The following is a 13,966-nucleotide window of genomic DNA, read 5'->3' on the forward strand; positions in this document are numbered from 1 at the left end:
TAATTCCATTTCTAGGAATTTATCCTACAGATATATTCACACACATGAACTGGCATATGCCTGTACTATCCCTTATAGTAAATTATTAGAAACAATTTAAATGTCCACCAATAAAGGAATGGTTAAATAATCTGTGGTATATCCATACAATGGAATACTACATGGTCATTCAAAAGAATAAGGAAACTATATATTGAAATGGAAAGATTTCCAAGACATTGTTGCAAACACGAATAGTGTGTACAGGAGTGCCTGGATTGCTCAGTCAATTAAGCCGCTGCCTTTGGCTCAGGTCATGGTCCCAGAGTCCTGGGATTGAGCCCCATGTTGGGCTTCCTGCTCAGCGGGGAGCCTGTTTCTCCCTCTCCACCGCACCCTGCCCCCGCTCATGTGCTATCTCTCTCTTCCTCTGAAATAAATAAATAAAATCTTTAAAAAAGAATAGTGCGTACAGTATGCTACCATTTGTGTACACAACAGGAGGAACTAAGAATATGCATTTGCTTGAATGCCAACAAAAAAATGTCTAGAACAATACACAAAACTAGTACTAGTGGTTATCCCTTTGGAAAATGTGGGGAAAATGGCAGCTGGGGAGGGAAGTAGGATCCACTGCAGACTGCAGACATTCTGATTTAATGGGCCAGGCACGAGTACTGTTTTAAGTTCCTCTTGTGATTCTGATGAATAGGCTGGACTGAGAACTGCTGCTCAAAGAAAGCCTTTACCAACTTTTCCAGATTTTTATTTTGTCTCACCGTGTTCCTATCACTCTCCATGTTCCAGCCACATTGGCCTCTGAGTTCCCAGAAAAGGTCCTATTCCTTCTGCCTGAAATATTGTCCCCCTATGCTTCACTTTATAACTTCTATTTATCCTTCAATGTCCACCTCACTTAAAGGTCATTTCCCAAGGAAACTTTTCCTAGTTCTCAAACTAGGTCAAGACCCTTGTTTTATGTACTCAGAGTACCCTGTATTTCTCCCAGAATTTATTACAATTGTAATGAGGTATCTGTATCATTATACATGTGTGCATCTGTCACTCTCTTTAGACTATAATGTCCAGGAGTGCAAAGACCACACCAGCTGCTTTTACCACTATATTCCCAGACTTGAACTAGCATCTGGCTGGCAAAGTATGCCCTTCCTCAGATATTTGGTAAATAAATGAATGACTGTTCTGCCCTCAACCTTAGGACAGCAGAGAAAATCAACACATAAGCAAATGAAAACAATGCAGGATCACTGTTGTTAAGGCAACAGTCTATTTAGGACAATGGTTCTCAACTGGGGGTGATTTTGGCTCTCTCAGAGGATATCTGGCAATATCTGGAGGCATTTTGGATTGTCACAACTGTGTAGATTGTGTGACTATTTGTTATAATTGTGTGTGGGGGGGAAGTACTACTGGTACCTATTTAGTAGAGGTCAGGAACGCTGCTAAACATCCTGTAATGACCATGATAGCCCTACACAACAAAAAATTACCTGGTCCAAAATGTCAACAGTACCAGAGATGAAAACCCCTAATTTAAAGAACGGTAATACCCAAAAGGGATCAACTCTACCCCAGGTGGTGGGGTTTTTTGAGGGGTAAGGTATGTGTACGAGGGGAGTATGTTTAGAAAAGCTTTAGCTGTGTATTGAAAGGTGACAGGGACTAAATCAGCGGAGACTATGCTTGCCAAAGGTAATGAGCCTATGAAAAGTTTAAAAGCAAAGTTATGGTTTGAACAAGTGCCCCCCTCAAGTACTCCATACTCCAAAAATACTCATCTCTTTTTTCCCCTTCTTGCTGAAACAAAACTTTCACTCTCTTAGGGCAGCAGGTTTCAGCTAGACATTAAGGTAAAATTAATTTAGACTAAGATAAAGTCAGATAACCCCTTCACTGTCCAGAATGTCAACTACATTTTAAAATATACAAATACTTAAAAATACAAATAAATCTTTAACTTACTAATATTCAGGTTGTTAATGGATACAACTATTTTTGAACTAAACAGCCAGGCTGGTCCTGATAAAGACTTCTTCAAAGCTTTCTATTTTTAAAAAAACTTTACTTTGTTTCCCCTGTCCTCAATTTCTGAGCTCCCAGATTTATAAAAGATCCAAGTTTTCCCCACACCATCTCAAGTTCTTCTGTCAGAGAGGATAGGAGAACCATTTGGATGCAAAAATATGAACAGATTTTATGTATAAATTAGGAGTGGTCTATAGATTTTTAAAAGGCTTTCACTAAAAGTCACGGATATTTCTGAAAGGAATGAAATTGAGATAATTTTTAATGGTATCACCAAGAAAGAAAACAGTGCTGCTGCCTACTGAGCAGGATCCACATGCCCTGACCTAGTATGGCAATTCTTAGGGTCTCAGCACTGGGTGCTCTGTTTACAAGAAACTGAGGCCTGAGACTAATAAAGAACAAAGAAAAATGCCTGGCACCAAAGGTTGGGGGGATGCTTTGTACACATAAATGATTTGAGAAGGAACACGTCTTCAGATTTTGGAAGGCACTACAAATCACTCTTTTTTGCTTCCGTGTTAAGAATTTTTATTTCGTGTTTTCAGACCATTTCCTAGTAAGAAAATACATTATAATTTACAAACAGCAATTTATCCTCCCTTACATTTGCTGACCACTAAAACTGGGTAAAATTTCCTTAAGCTTTACCAGAGTTGGGGGGATTGGGAATAATGTGAGCACAACAGAGTTCAGATGCAACATCAACTCCAAGCCCGGCCAGCTGGTTTCCATCGAGAGGCCCCCCGGGAGAAAGCCCCTCCGAGGCGGCGGCCCGGGTCGGCGCGGGGGAGACCCACTGAGGCGGTCCGAGGGCGGCCGCACGGCAGGGCCGGGGTGTGTCCGGCCTCCGTTTACCTTTGTTTCAGGTACTCCTGCTTTCAGCCAGGCCGGGGATCCCGCCCGAGGCCCCGAGCTGGTGACACATCCTTCTTTGGCCAAGTCGGGCTGAGGCTGGGCAGGGGGCGGGGAAGGAAAATAAAGCCTCAGCGCCTAACGACGTGACTCTCAGTTCTTCCAAAACGTTGGCATTTGTTTTTCTGCCAAGCTTTCCTGTTAACAAGTTCCCGAGGGCTGTGCGGGCGAACTGGCCTGGGAGCCCCAAAAGTGGGAGGGACAAGGCCGTCCCCCGCCTTCCTTGCTCCGTGGGTGCCCCCCGGGGCAGGCGGTTTCCACACCTCCCGGGCTGCCACGGCCCGGGACCGAGCTGGGCGTGCACAAAACCCGACTCCCACGGCTCTGCCCGCTGGCCCAGCGCCGCGCGGCCCCTCTGGCCCCGCCGGCCAGGCCGGTCCCCGCCCCCAGGCCCCGGCCCCGCCCGCTCGGGCCTCCGCGCACCGCCCCCCCGGCCTCGCCACCACCCTCGGGCAGGGCCGGAGGCACCCGGGCTCCAGGCCGCGCGGCGGGCGTCCCCGCGCCTACCTCAGCGCCCGCGGCTCCTCCTCCAGCTGCTGCCTCGGCTCGCACACGGCGCTCGCCACCAGGACTCCCGGGGGCGCGGGGTCTGGGCTGCGAGCGCGGCGTGTGAGGAGCTGAGGCCCGAGCGCGCCCCGCCCAGCCGCCAGTCCGTCACCTCCTCCCCCTTGTGCCCACCCTCCGCCGCGGGCTCGGCGCCCCGCCCCGCCCCGCCCCGCCCGCCAGGCTCCGCCCACCCCGCCGGCCGGAGCCGGGAAGGGGGCCGCCAGGGGCGCCACGAGAGCCGCGGTGTCCGCTGCCCGTGCGGTCTTCGGTACGGCGGCCCCGTGGTGACAGGATTTGTGGTGCTTACAACCGTCTGTCGAATGCGAATCTCTCGCTCGGATTTGTTATTACTGTGGTTTTATTGCCATTGTCATTTTGTAATCGTTGTTATTGTTATCTTCATTAGTTCTTTTACCCTCATGGAGCCGACCGCTTGATTCCGTTGACGGGGGGAGATGGCAGACACGCAGCCCTTGCTACCGGCGGACACTCCTGGTCACCCCGATACTCCCAGTGGCCCGCACCTGTGCCACATTACCTTGTGAAGTGAACAAGTTGCGTGAGTTTTGAAGGAAGAGAGATTTATTTTTAACTGTTATTATGAAATTTAAGACAAGTAGAGAAAGCCATACAAACCCAAAGCGCAGCTTAATGAATTATTCTGACACACACCTTTATAACCACTCCCCAGATTTAACGCTATGTAAAGTGGGTAAAAACAAAAGTTCATCCATAGCAGGGAAGACAGAGGCTGGGAACGGCGTCCCCAAATTATCCTCCTGGTGACTACCACAGGAAGTCAAAGGCCACCTGCCCATTATCATGCCCTCCCCAAGAACAAATGGAAATTACCCCAGAATTAGGAACCTCCAATCAGGATGTATTTGTAAAATTCTTAATTAAAAATAGTAATCAATAAATACATAAGCAAATGAATAACTTAATAAATAAGTCAATCAGAAGATTGAACAGTATGAGTAAGGAGCACCGCGGAGCCAAGGATTAGGTTTTCTATGAGGAGAGGTCCTGGGCACCTGGGCTGTCCTCACTCGTTGTCATCAGCACCTAGCACAACATGGAATAGGTGCTGTGTGTATATTTATATTGCAAGGAAACAGACTTTGCTTACTGAAAATTTCATCTAAGTTCAATTTTTCCAGTAGCTAAACTGATGTGCTCCATGAGATGCCTCAATGCTTTGAGAGGAAGCCATAACGCTTTAAACTTTCCAGTTAAAAAAAAAAATAAACCCTTTAAAATGCATTACAGTATCATTTAAGACATAGAGCAGTACTATGAGAAAGGCAGGGCAGGACAGAAGGACTTTGCAAAGGTCACAGAGCAATGCATACCTGTAAGAAAAGGAAGTACATAGTGAACTATAAAACAGTTTCAGTACTGCTGACCCTGCCAATCCCTGCTGGATTCCTGGTTTGTCTTGATAGTTTTATTGCCTGAGTTTTTACATAAGGACTCCTTTGGTTCCTTTGCCATACACTTATATGCAATATGACTTGAATTTATAAAGGACAGAGCACCTAACTGGAAATTTGATTTAATAGGATAGAGTCAGCCTCTCTGTCATGGGCACCTTGGTGAACTAGGGCTAGAGAGCTGCCAATTTGCTACCATTTATTGAGCACCCTGGCTCTGTGGTTGGTGGTGGGAATACAAAGAATAGAAAATTAATAAGACAATTTTTGCTCTCAAGGGTTTATAGCCAATTAGGGAGAAAGATTTGGAGATAAATGAGGGTTTAATTTATTTGGACGGTAGGGGAACAGTCCTGAGCACAATTGATTCTATTAGGAGTAGGGAGAGGATAGAGCAAGGCTTCTCAAACACAGAACATCTGATTTTTTAAAATTGTGAAAAAACATCAAATATTACAAAAGTAAAGAGAATAATATAATGAACTACTGTGTATTCATTACTCAGTTTCAATAGTTACCATCCCTTGACCAATTTGTTCTATCTGAACCTCACCTTTTCATCCCTCCTTGGATTATTTTGAAGCAAATCATAAGCAGTATATTATTTTACCTGTAAGTACTTTACTATGTGTCTCTAAACAATACAGTCTATTTTTATAACAACCACAAAATCATTATAATATCTTTAAAAATTAACAATTTCTTAACATCTAGTCATTGTTCAAATTTTCCCAGTTTTCTTATAAATGTTTTATATAGTTTATTTCTTCAAGTCAGGGTACAAACAAGGTCCTCACATTGCATTTGGTTAAAATCTCTTAAACTTTTTTCTTTCCTTGCATTTTGTATGTTGGCGGAATTGATTGCTTGTCCTGTGGTGTTCCCCCACATTCTGCACTTTACTGATTGTATCCCTGTGTGTTAACATGTTTCTCTACCCCTTTTCTTCTCATAAACTGATAATAGAACTAGAGATTTGGTCATATTTAATAAAATACAACCCATAATAAAAAGTTAATTGTTCAAAATCAGACCCAGAACTTTCACAGATGTTAGAATTGGCAGACGAGGACATGAAAACAGTTACTGTAACTGTATTCCAAATGTTCAAAAAGTTAAAGAGACATGAGAGATATAAAAAAAGAGCCAAATTGTAACTCTAGAGATGAAGGCTACAATGTCTGAATAAAAATGCACTGGATAGGATTAATGGCAAATCAGACATTGCCAAAGAAAAGATTAGTGATCTTGAAGTCGTACCAAAAGGCCAAAACTGGGTTAAAAAGACGACACAAGATGCTGCTTATGAGGAATGCACTTCAAATGCATAGACACAAATAGGTTAAAAGCAAAAGAATAGAAAGAGATTTACTATGCAAACAAAAGAAAACTAGTCAAAAGAAAATATTTCAGATAAAGAATATTACAAGGAGTAAAGAAAATCATTTCATATTATAAAGGGGTCAATTCATCAAGAGGACATAACAATTGTCTTTATGCATTTAATAATTCATGAAGGAAAAATAGATACGAGTGAGGAGAAATAGACAAATCTACAATCAATAGTTGTAGATTTCAATACCTTCCTCCCAGTAATTGATAGGACAAATTGACAGAAAATCAGCAAAGATAGAGAAGACTTAAATAACACTATCTGGCAACTTCACCTAATTGACAATTGTATGACACTCCTTCCAATAACAGAATTCACATACTTTCCAGTTGCACACAAAATATTTATCAAGATAGACCAGATTTTGTGCCCTGAAACAAATCTCAATAAATTTAAAAGAATTCAAGTCATATGAAGTATGGTCTCTGACCACAATGGAATTATATTAGAAACCAATAACGTATAGAATTCAGTGTATTCCCTTCTCCTTCCCCTAATTCCCCAACCTGTTCCTCATCACTTGTTCCTTTCTTATCTTAGGTCAAGATCCCAATATCCACTCAGTTATTTAGGCCAGAAATCCTTAACACCTCTTGCTCCTCATCTCTCTTATGGAACAAATCTCCAAGTTTTGATTTTTCTTTCAAATTGTTTCTCAAATCTGGTTGCTCCTCTCTGCCTCTATTACTGCTTCCTCAGTTATCGGTAGTTCAGGTGATCACTATGTCTCTTTGTGGGCATGTACTAGCTAGCCACCTAACTGGTTTCTCTGCCCCCCATCTTGTCCCCTTTAACTCACTCTCCACATGTGGCTGAACATATTGAACAGTCTGTCACATTCTTATAGTTTCCCAGCACCTGTTGCATAGCTTTCCTTTATTTGGGGAATCTCTACTGTTAGGAGTCCTGACTCTCAAGGTGGAAGTCAGAACTCATTTTCCCCACATCCTTTGTAGCTAGGGGAGGGTATGTGACCTAGGCTCACTGGGATGTACCACACAAGATTTTAATAAGAGCACGATGTGAAGAAGCAGGACATCCACAACAGAATAAAGTCGTTGGATATCTGTGCAAGAGACTCCAGAGATACTGTTTCCCCATAGGGGTAATGTGGTTATTCTGGGAAATCTGAAAAGTCCGAAGTTTGTGTTTGATTTTCTTTCTTTTCTTTTTGTTTTCTCCTTCCCTCCTTCCTTCTGTCCTTCCTTCCTTCCCACCTTCCTTCCTGTAACAGCTTTTTCAAGGCCTATTTCACATAGCATATAATTCACCTATTTAAATTGTACAATTCAATGGTTTTTGTTATATTCACAGAGATGTATAATCATCATCAAAATCAATTTTAGAACATTTTCATCAACCCCAAAAGAAACTCCATACTGTTAAGCCACTCTCATTTCCACCCATCCTTCCTCCTGGCCATAGGCAACCAACTGATCTACTTTCTGTATTGATAAGTATTCTGGACATTTCATATAAATAGAATCATATAACATGTGCCTTTTGTATCTGGCTTCTTTCATATATGTGGCATAATATTTTCAGGGTTCATCCATGTTGTACTGATTTGTGTATCAGTACTTTATTCCTTTTTATTGCTGAATAATATTCCATTGTATGGCCATAGTATAGTTCATTTATTCATTTACCTCCTAATGGCCATCTGGGTTGCTTCTGGTTTTTGCTATCACAAATAAGGCTACTATGAACATCCATGTATAAGTCTTTGTATGGATATATGCCTTTATATCTCTTGGTTATATATCTAGCAGTGGAATTGTTGGGTCATATGGTAACTCTGTGTATGAAGTGTTTGATTTTCTTTGCTTGAATGTTAATGAGCTGGTTTTTGTGAGAACCAGAATGTGGGAGAAGTTGATTCTTTATTTCATCATTTGAATTTTTTAATGTACAAGGCAAGCTTTTGTATACTGAAAGAAAAAAAACCCAAAAACATGTAGAGCTACTTTTGTTTAATAAATGTCAAATTTATCAAAGGTATCCAGTTTTAAAATCTAGTTTTTCTTAGACCTTTAAGTTTAACTTTAAACTTTATGGTTTTATTTATAAATGTATCCAATTATAACTTAAAATTAGCTTATAAATATGGTAGATTAAGTTCCCTAAACATTTATTATTAACTCGATTAAATTCTTGGATTTTTCAAACTACAGCTACAAATGTAATATATTTGATTCTTTAAAGCACTTCAAACATTCAAAAAACAAGCTTACAATTCTAATAAACCAATATTCCTAAGCACTTAAACTCTATTTACAAACCTAATAACTCAGAAGTTATAGATTTAGTACCTCAGATTCTCTGGAAAATTCAAACACAGCTTACAAACATAATCAATTCAACTTTTACATGTCTCAAATTGAAATCCCCAGTCTACTGTCAATTAAATGCCTTTAAACATTTAAAATTAAAATCACAAGTCTAAATTCAACATTTCAAGTATCCCCCTGTCGAATAAAATATATCCAAATTGCAAAGGGGATTAAAAAATAACTTATTCTAGTACTCAACACAGAAGGTGTTAAATCTTAGGTTTGAGTCACTTCTTCACTCTTATTTAGAGACTGTAAGATTGGCTGGTAAATTCAGCAAAAGTGAAGAATCATAAGTAGTAGTTCATACACAGTTCAACATTTTCAGTTAAATGTTAAGAAGATATAAATGTTTAGTTTAGAATGTGTAAATATGCTTCATTTTCCATACTCTTTCTTTGAGTTTGAGTCTGTTAATTGGAGTTCCAAAACATCTTTGTTGCATAAACCACTCTCATTTAGTATCCTTCATGATTTCTAGTTTGGATTATGTGAAAATGGAGCAAAAACTTTAAGCCACTTGCAAAACAATGTAAATGTGGACTGATTTTTAGATTTTTATATTTCCTTGCAATCTTTCATTAACTTAAACTTACAGTTTAAGAATATTTTTAGGGGCACCTGGGTGGCTAAGTGGGTTAAGCATCTGCCTTCAGCTCAGGTCATGATCCCAGGGTCCTGGGATCCAGTCCGCATCAGGCTCCCTGCTCAGCGGGGAGCCTGCTTCTCCCTCTCCCTCTACCCCTCCCCCCTGCTCGTGTTCTCTCTCTCTCTCAAATCAATCAATCAATCAATAAATAATTTTTTTAAAGAACTTTTTTAGGAGCACCTGGGTGGCTCAATCAGTTAACCATCCCACTCGTGATTTTTGGCTCAAGTCATGATCTCATGGGTCGTGAGATGAAGCCCCACATCCGGCTCCGTGCTCAGCGAGGAGTCTGCTTGAGATTCTCTTTCTCCCCGCCCTCTCTAAAATAAATAAATATGTAAAAAAAAAATTTTTTTTAGTAAGTTTCCATTAGCTAGTCTTTCTAAAGCATTCATCCTAATTTTCATAGAAACAATAACCCTTCCTTTCCACACTTAGATTTCATGGTCTTTTGTCATATTTAATTACATTAGGTAATTATAATAGCAAACACAACTAACATCTGTAGATTTGGAAACAAATGCAACTGATTCTTGGTATGTGTCGTGCTCAACTAGTGGGAGCAGAAAATGCCAGTATACTAGAGAGGGACTAGCTGTAAGTGCTCAGCTATAAGGGTCCTGGGTACCAACTGGTATATTTTACAGAGGGAATGGGAAATGTTGGTTAATCTAGTAATTGAACTAAGTGGAAGTTGGTTTTAAAAGCTTCTTCATTTTTCATGTTTTTAAAAATTAAGTTATAATTTACATACAACAAAATATACCCTTTTTGAGTGTAGAGTGTACAGTCCTATGAGTTTTGACAAACACTTGCAGACATACAACCACCACTACCATGATCAAGATAGAGAATATTTCTATCACCCCTCGAAATTCCCTTGTGCTACTCCTTTGTACTCAATCCCTCCACATCTTTCCCCCAACCCCAGCTCCCAGAAGCCACTGATCTCTGCATAATTCTCTGGAGATTCATCCAAGTGTTATGTATCATTAGTTTGTTCCTTTGTATTGCTGAGTACTATCCCATGTTATGGATGTACCACAATTTATTTGACTATTCACCTGTTGAAGGATATCTAGATTATTTCCAGTTCAGGGCCATCATGGAAAAAAAAAAGTTACTAGAAACTTTGTATACAGGTTTTTGTGTGAACATATTTTTCATTTATCTGAAAGTGATATGTCATTATTTAAATTTTCATTTCTCTAATGGTTAATAACACTGAACATTTTTCATGTACTTATTTATCACCTCTATATTCTTTTTGGTGAAATGTCTGTTCATGTCTTTGGCTCATTTTCTAATTAGATTCTTTGTTTTTTCACTGCTGAGTTTGAGATTTCTTTGTATATTCTAGGTACTAGTTTTTTGTCAAAATGTGGTTTGCAAGTATTTTCTCCCACTCTCTAGTAGTTTGTGTTTTCATTCTCTTAATAGACTTTTTGCAAAGCAAAAGTTCTAATTTTGATGAGGCCCAGTTTAGCAATTTTTCCTTTTATGGATCATGTTTTAGTGTTAAGTCAAAGAACTATTTGCCTAGTCCTAGATCTTGAAGATTTTCTACTACTTTTTTTTACAGAAGTTTTACAGTTTTCCATTTTACATTACATCCATGATTCATTTGAGTTAATTTTTTTACAAAAATACATTAGGTTTATGTTGATTTTCTTCCTTCCTTCTTTCCTTTCTTCCTTCCTTTCCTTTCCTTCTTTCCTTCTTCCCTTTTCTTTCTTTGCCTTTGGATGTCCAATTGCTATAGAACCATTTGTTGAAATGGTTATCCTTCCTGTATTGACTAGCTTTTGAATGTTTGTCAGAAATCAATTGGGCATCCAATAGCAAGCAGTACACCTGATCCCCAGTTTGTGGTTTCTAATACCATTCTCTAGTAAGAAGAATAGGGCTCCTTAGAGAAACGGTTTATCCTAGAACTAGGGAAGAAAATATATAAGATGATCCAGGAGCATTTTGTAGTATCAGAAAGTAAGGAAGTGATTAAAGAAAAACCAAAAACACATGGATGGGGGTATGTCAAATGTGCACAGAACCCAACTAGAAGAGCTCCTAATGACCAAGGTTAGAACAATTTGAATAAAAAATAGATAAAGTAGAATTAGATTATAATCCAGGGTACAAAATAAATATCCATGAACCCATACTGAGATAAATGATTGAATAATAAATAAATAGTAGAGAATAGATAAGTCTCCCACTTAGAATTCCAAATGATTGATGCAGATACTTTGTCCTCAAGGAGAGGAACATAAATCCCTAGTTAGGGGTGGGCTGTGCATAGTGACTTTCTTCCAAAGACTATAGTCTGAAAAAAGGGGAAAAGTACCTTTATAGTAGAGAAATCTGACAAACACTACCTCAGCCCAACTCAACATTAAAATCATAAATCATGTTGATAAATATTGACTCTTAAAATGATGTGATAACAATGGCACTTACTTCTGTAATTTTCCTTCCAATAACCCATCACTCCAGTCCTACCATGAGGAAAACATCAGACACATTCTAAAAGTGGGGCATCCTACAAAGCATACGACCAGTACTCCTCAAAGCTATCAAGGTCATGAAAAAAGGAAAGTCTGAGAAATTGTCATAGATAAGAGGAGCCTAAGGAGACATGAAAACTAAAAACAAAGGGAATCTGAATACACTATGACACTGAATACACTATTAATCATAATGTATCAATATTTATTGCTTAATTGTAATAGATATACTATACTAATATAAGATGTTAATAATGAGGGATACTGGGTACAGTATATGAGAACTTTTTGTACTATCTGCTTAATTTTTCTATAAATCAAAACTGCTTAAAAATAAGTCTACTTTAAAAAATTATTTGGACATATTTGTATGGCTCCGATTCTGGGTTCTCTACTCTGTTCCATTAATCCATTTGGCTATTCCTTTGCCAATAACACACTGTTTTGATTACTGTGTGGTATTGTCAGAGAGATAGCTATCTAGTGGGCCTTAATAATTGGATGGGTTTAGGGGTGCCTGGGTGGCTCAGTTGGTGAAGCGTCCAACTCTTGGTCTCGGCTCAGACCTTGATCTCAGGGTCGTGAGTTCAAGCCCTATGTTTGCATCAAGACCAGCATGGAGCCCACATTAAAATAAATATATAAACAAAATAATTGGGTGGGTTTTGCCCTATTTTTAATTGAGTTATTTATTTTCTTATTATTGCATTTTGAGAATGTGCCAGTGTGCTAGAGAGAGGCCCACTGGCTGCAAGTGTTCAGTGTGCCTTAAGACCAGTTGGTAGGTTAGAAGGAATGGAGAAGGTTAGTTAATTTAATAATTTAAGTGAAAATTGGTTATAAGGGCTTCTATTATTTTTATTTCTAGGTTTCTTCCCAGAGTGGAAAGGATGCTTACCCAACTGAGTTACCATTAGTTACTCGGAGAAGATGAGACACTATTATGTATTTACAGATTTGAGTTATTTGTTAGTGGTTAGGCACTGGGCCCTAGATCTAGGTTCACCATCTAGAATTATTCCTCCTGAACTACACTCTGACAAGTTGGAATCCTTCTTATATAGTTGAGCTTTTTACCAAAAGAATCCCTAAATACATGCCTTTCAGCTGGAATTTAACTTGTTTCATTACTTAGTGAATTGCATAGTCCCTAGGCACCACCTAAGGTTATATCTTGACCCCTCTCCACCTTTTTTCCCCAAAACCTTTTTCAAACATTTTTGGATTTGGATTGATAGGATTCTGCACCACCCCCTATCCCCTCTAGTCTGCAACTGCTTAATGAAAGAGTTATTAATGTTTTTGCATCCATAGACCCCTTTGGCAGTTTGATGAAGCCTATGGATCTCTTCTTAGAATAATGTTCTAAAATCTATTTAATAAAATACATAGGATCACAAAGGAAACCAATTATTGAAATATGTTATCAAAATATTAAAACAAATGTGTAGAACAATTTATGTATGCTTCTTTGTTAACAGATTAAATATCAAGATCTCATGACAAATTTAATTACTATCATAATTTCACAGTAATGGTGAACAAAAATGATAGTTCAAGATATTTGCAACAACCATAAAGATTATTAATTGAAAATACCCATAAATTCTACTAGTGAGAAAGTCATCAGTACTACTAAGACTGCTGTGGTTTATTGCCTCCATTTATAATCGAAGGAAATGTTACATTACAGGTTAGTGAAAATAAAGATGTGATTTTTTTTCTCCATCTAAGTTTATGGCGCAGTGGAGTTCCATTTCTGTACTGTGAGCTTCTTCACTCTTTTCGCATTTTTTAAAACTTGTCTCATCTACCACCATTTTCTGTTCATTTTTATTAATCCCTCTGGGACGAATATTAGAAGGAGACTGAAGGAAGTGAGGGAAATTGGTGAGTACAGACTTGACTCCTGCAACGGATGCCTGTCACTCGGCCCATCCCCCTTCTGTTACTCCCACACTCAATGCTCTGCCTCCCAGGCCCAGCCAGCTGTTGCAAGCAACTCCCAAACTGTGAAAACCAGCCTTAGTCCTGGAGGGTGTGGAATCTGCATTGGTTTTGTGGATTTATCTACAATATCTGCCCACAGCTAGCTGTTTTCTCTTCCTTGTGATCCCGAAACTTGTCATGTTGGAAAAGTGTTTTGCTTCAGACATCCTGAATCTGGG

The 13,966-nt window shown here is 39.3% G+C and overlaps 1 protein-coding gene across 2 annotated transcripts in view; it reads right to left on the reverse strand.

Moving 5' to 3' along the window:
- Positions 1–3,587, reverse strand: part of PPP2R3A (protein phosphatase 2 regulatory subunit B''alpha) — a 215,807-nt gene extending 212,220 nt beyond the window's left edge. Inside the window, exons 1-2 of one of the 2 annotated variants that reach the window (XM_032408643.1) lie at positions 3,448–3,587; positions 2,884–2,979 (exon numbers count right to left, since the gene is read on the reverse strand). The gene's annotated coding sequence lies outside the window, so the exon portion shown is untranslated. The remainder of the gene's footprint in view (positions 1–2,883; positions 2,980–3,447) is intronic. The other variant, XM_032408644.1, reaches the window with a different exon arrangement.
- Between the last annotated feature and the right edge of the window lie 10,379 nt (positions 3,588–13,966).

Source organism: Phoca vitulina, unplaced genomic scaffold (genome assembly GCF_004348235.1).
Source record: "Phoca vitulina isolate PV1807 unplaced genomic scaffold, GSC_HSeal_1.0 scaffold10, whole genome shotgun sequence".
NCBI classification, from domain to species: Eukaryota; Metazoa; Chordata; class Mammalia; order Carnivora; family Phocidae; genus Phoca; species Phoca vitulina.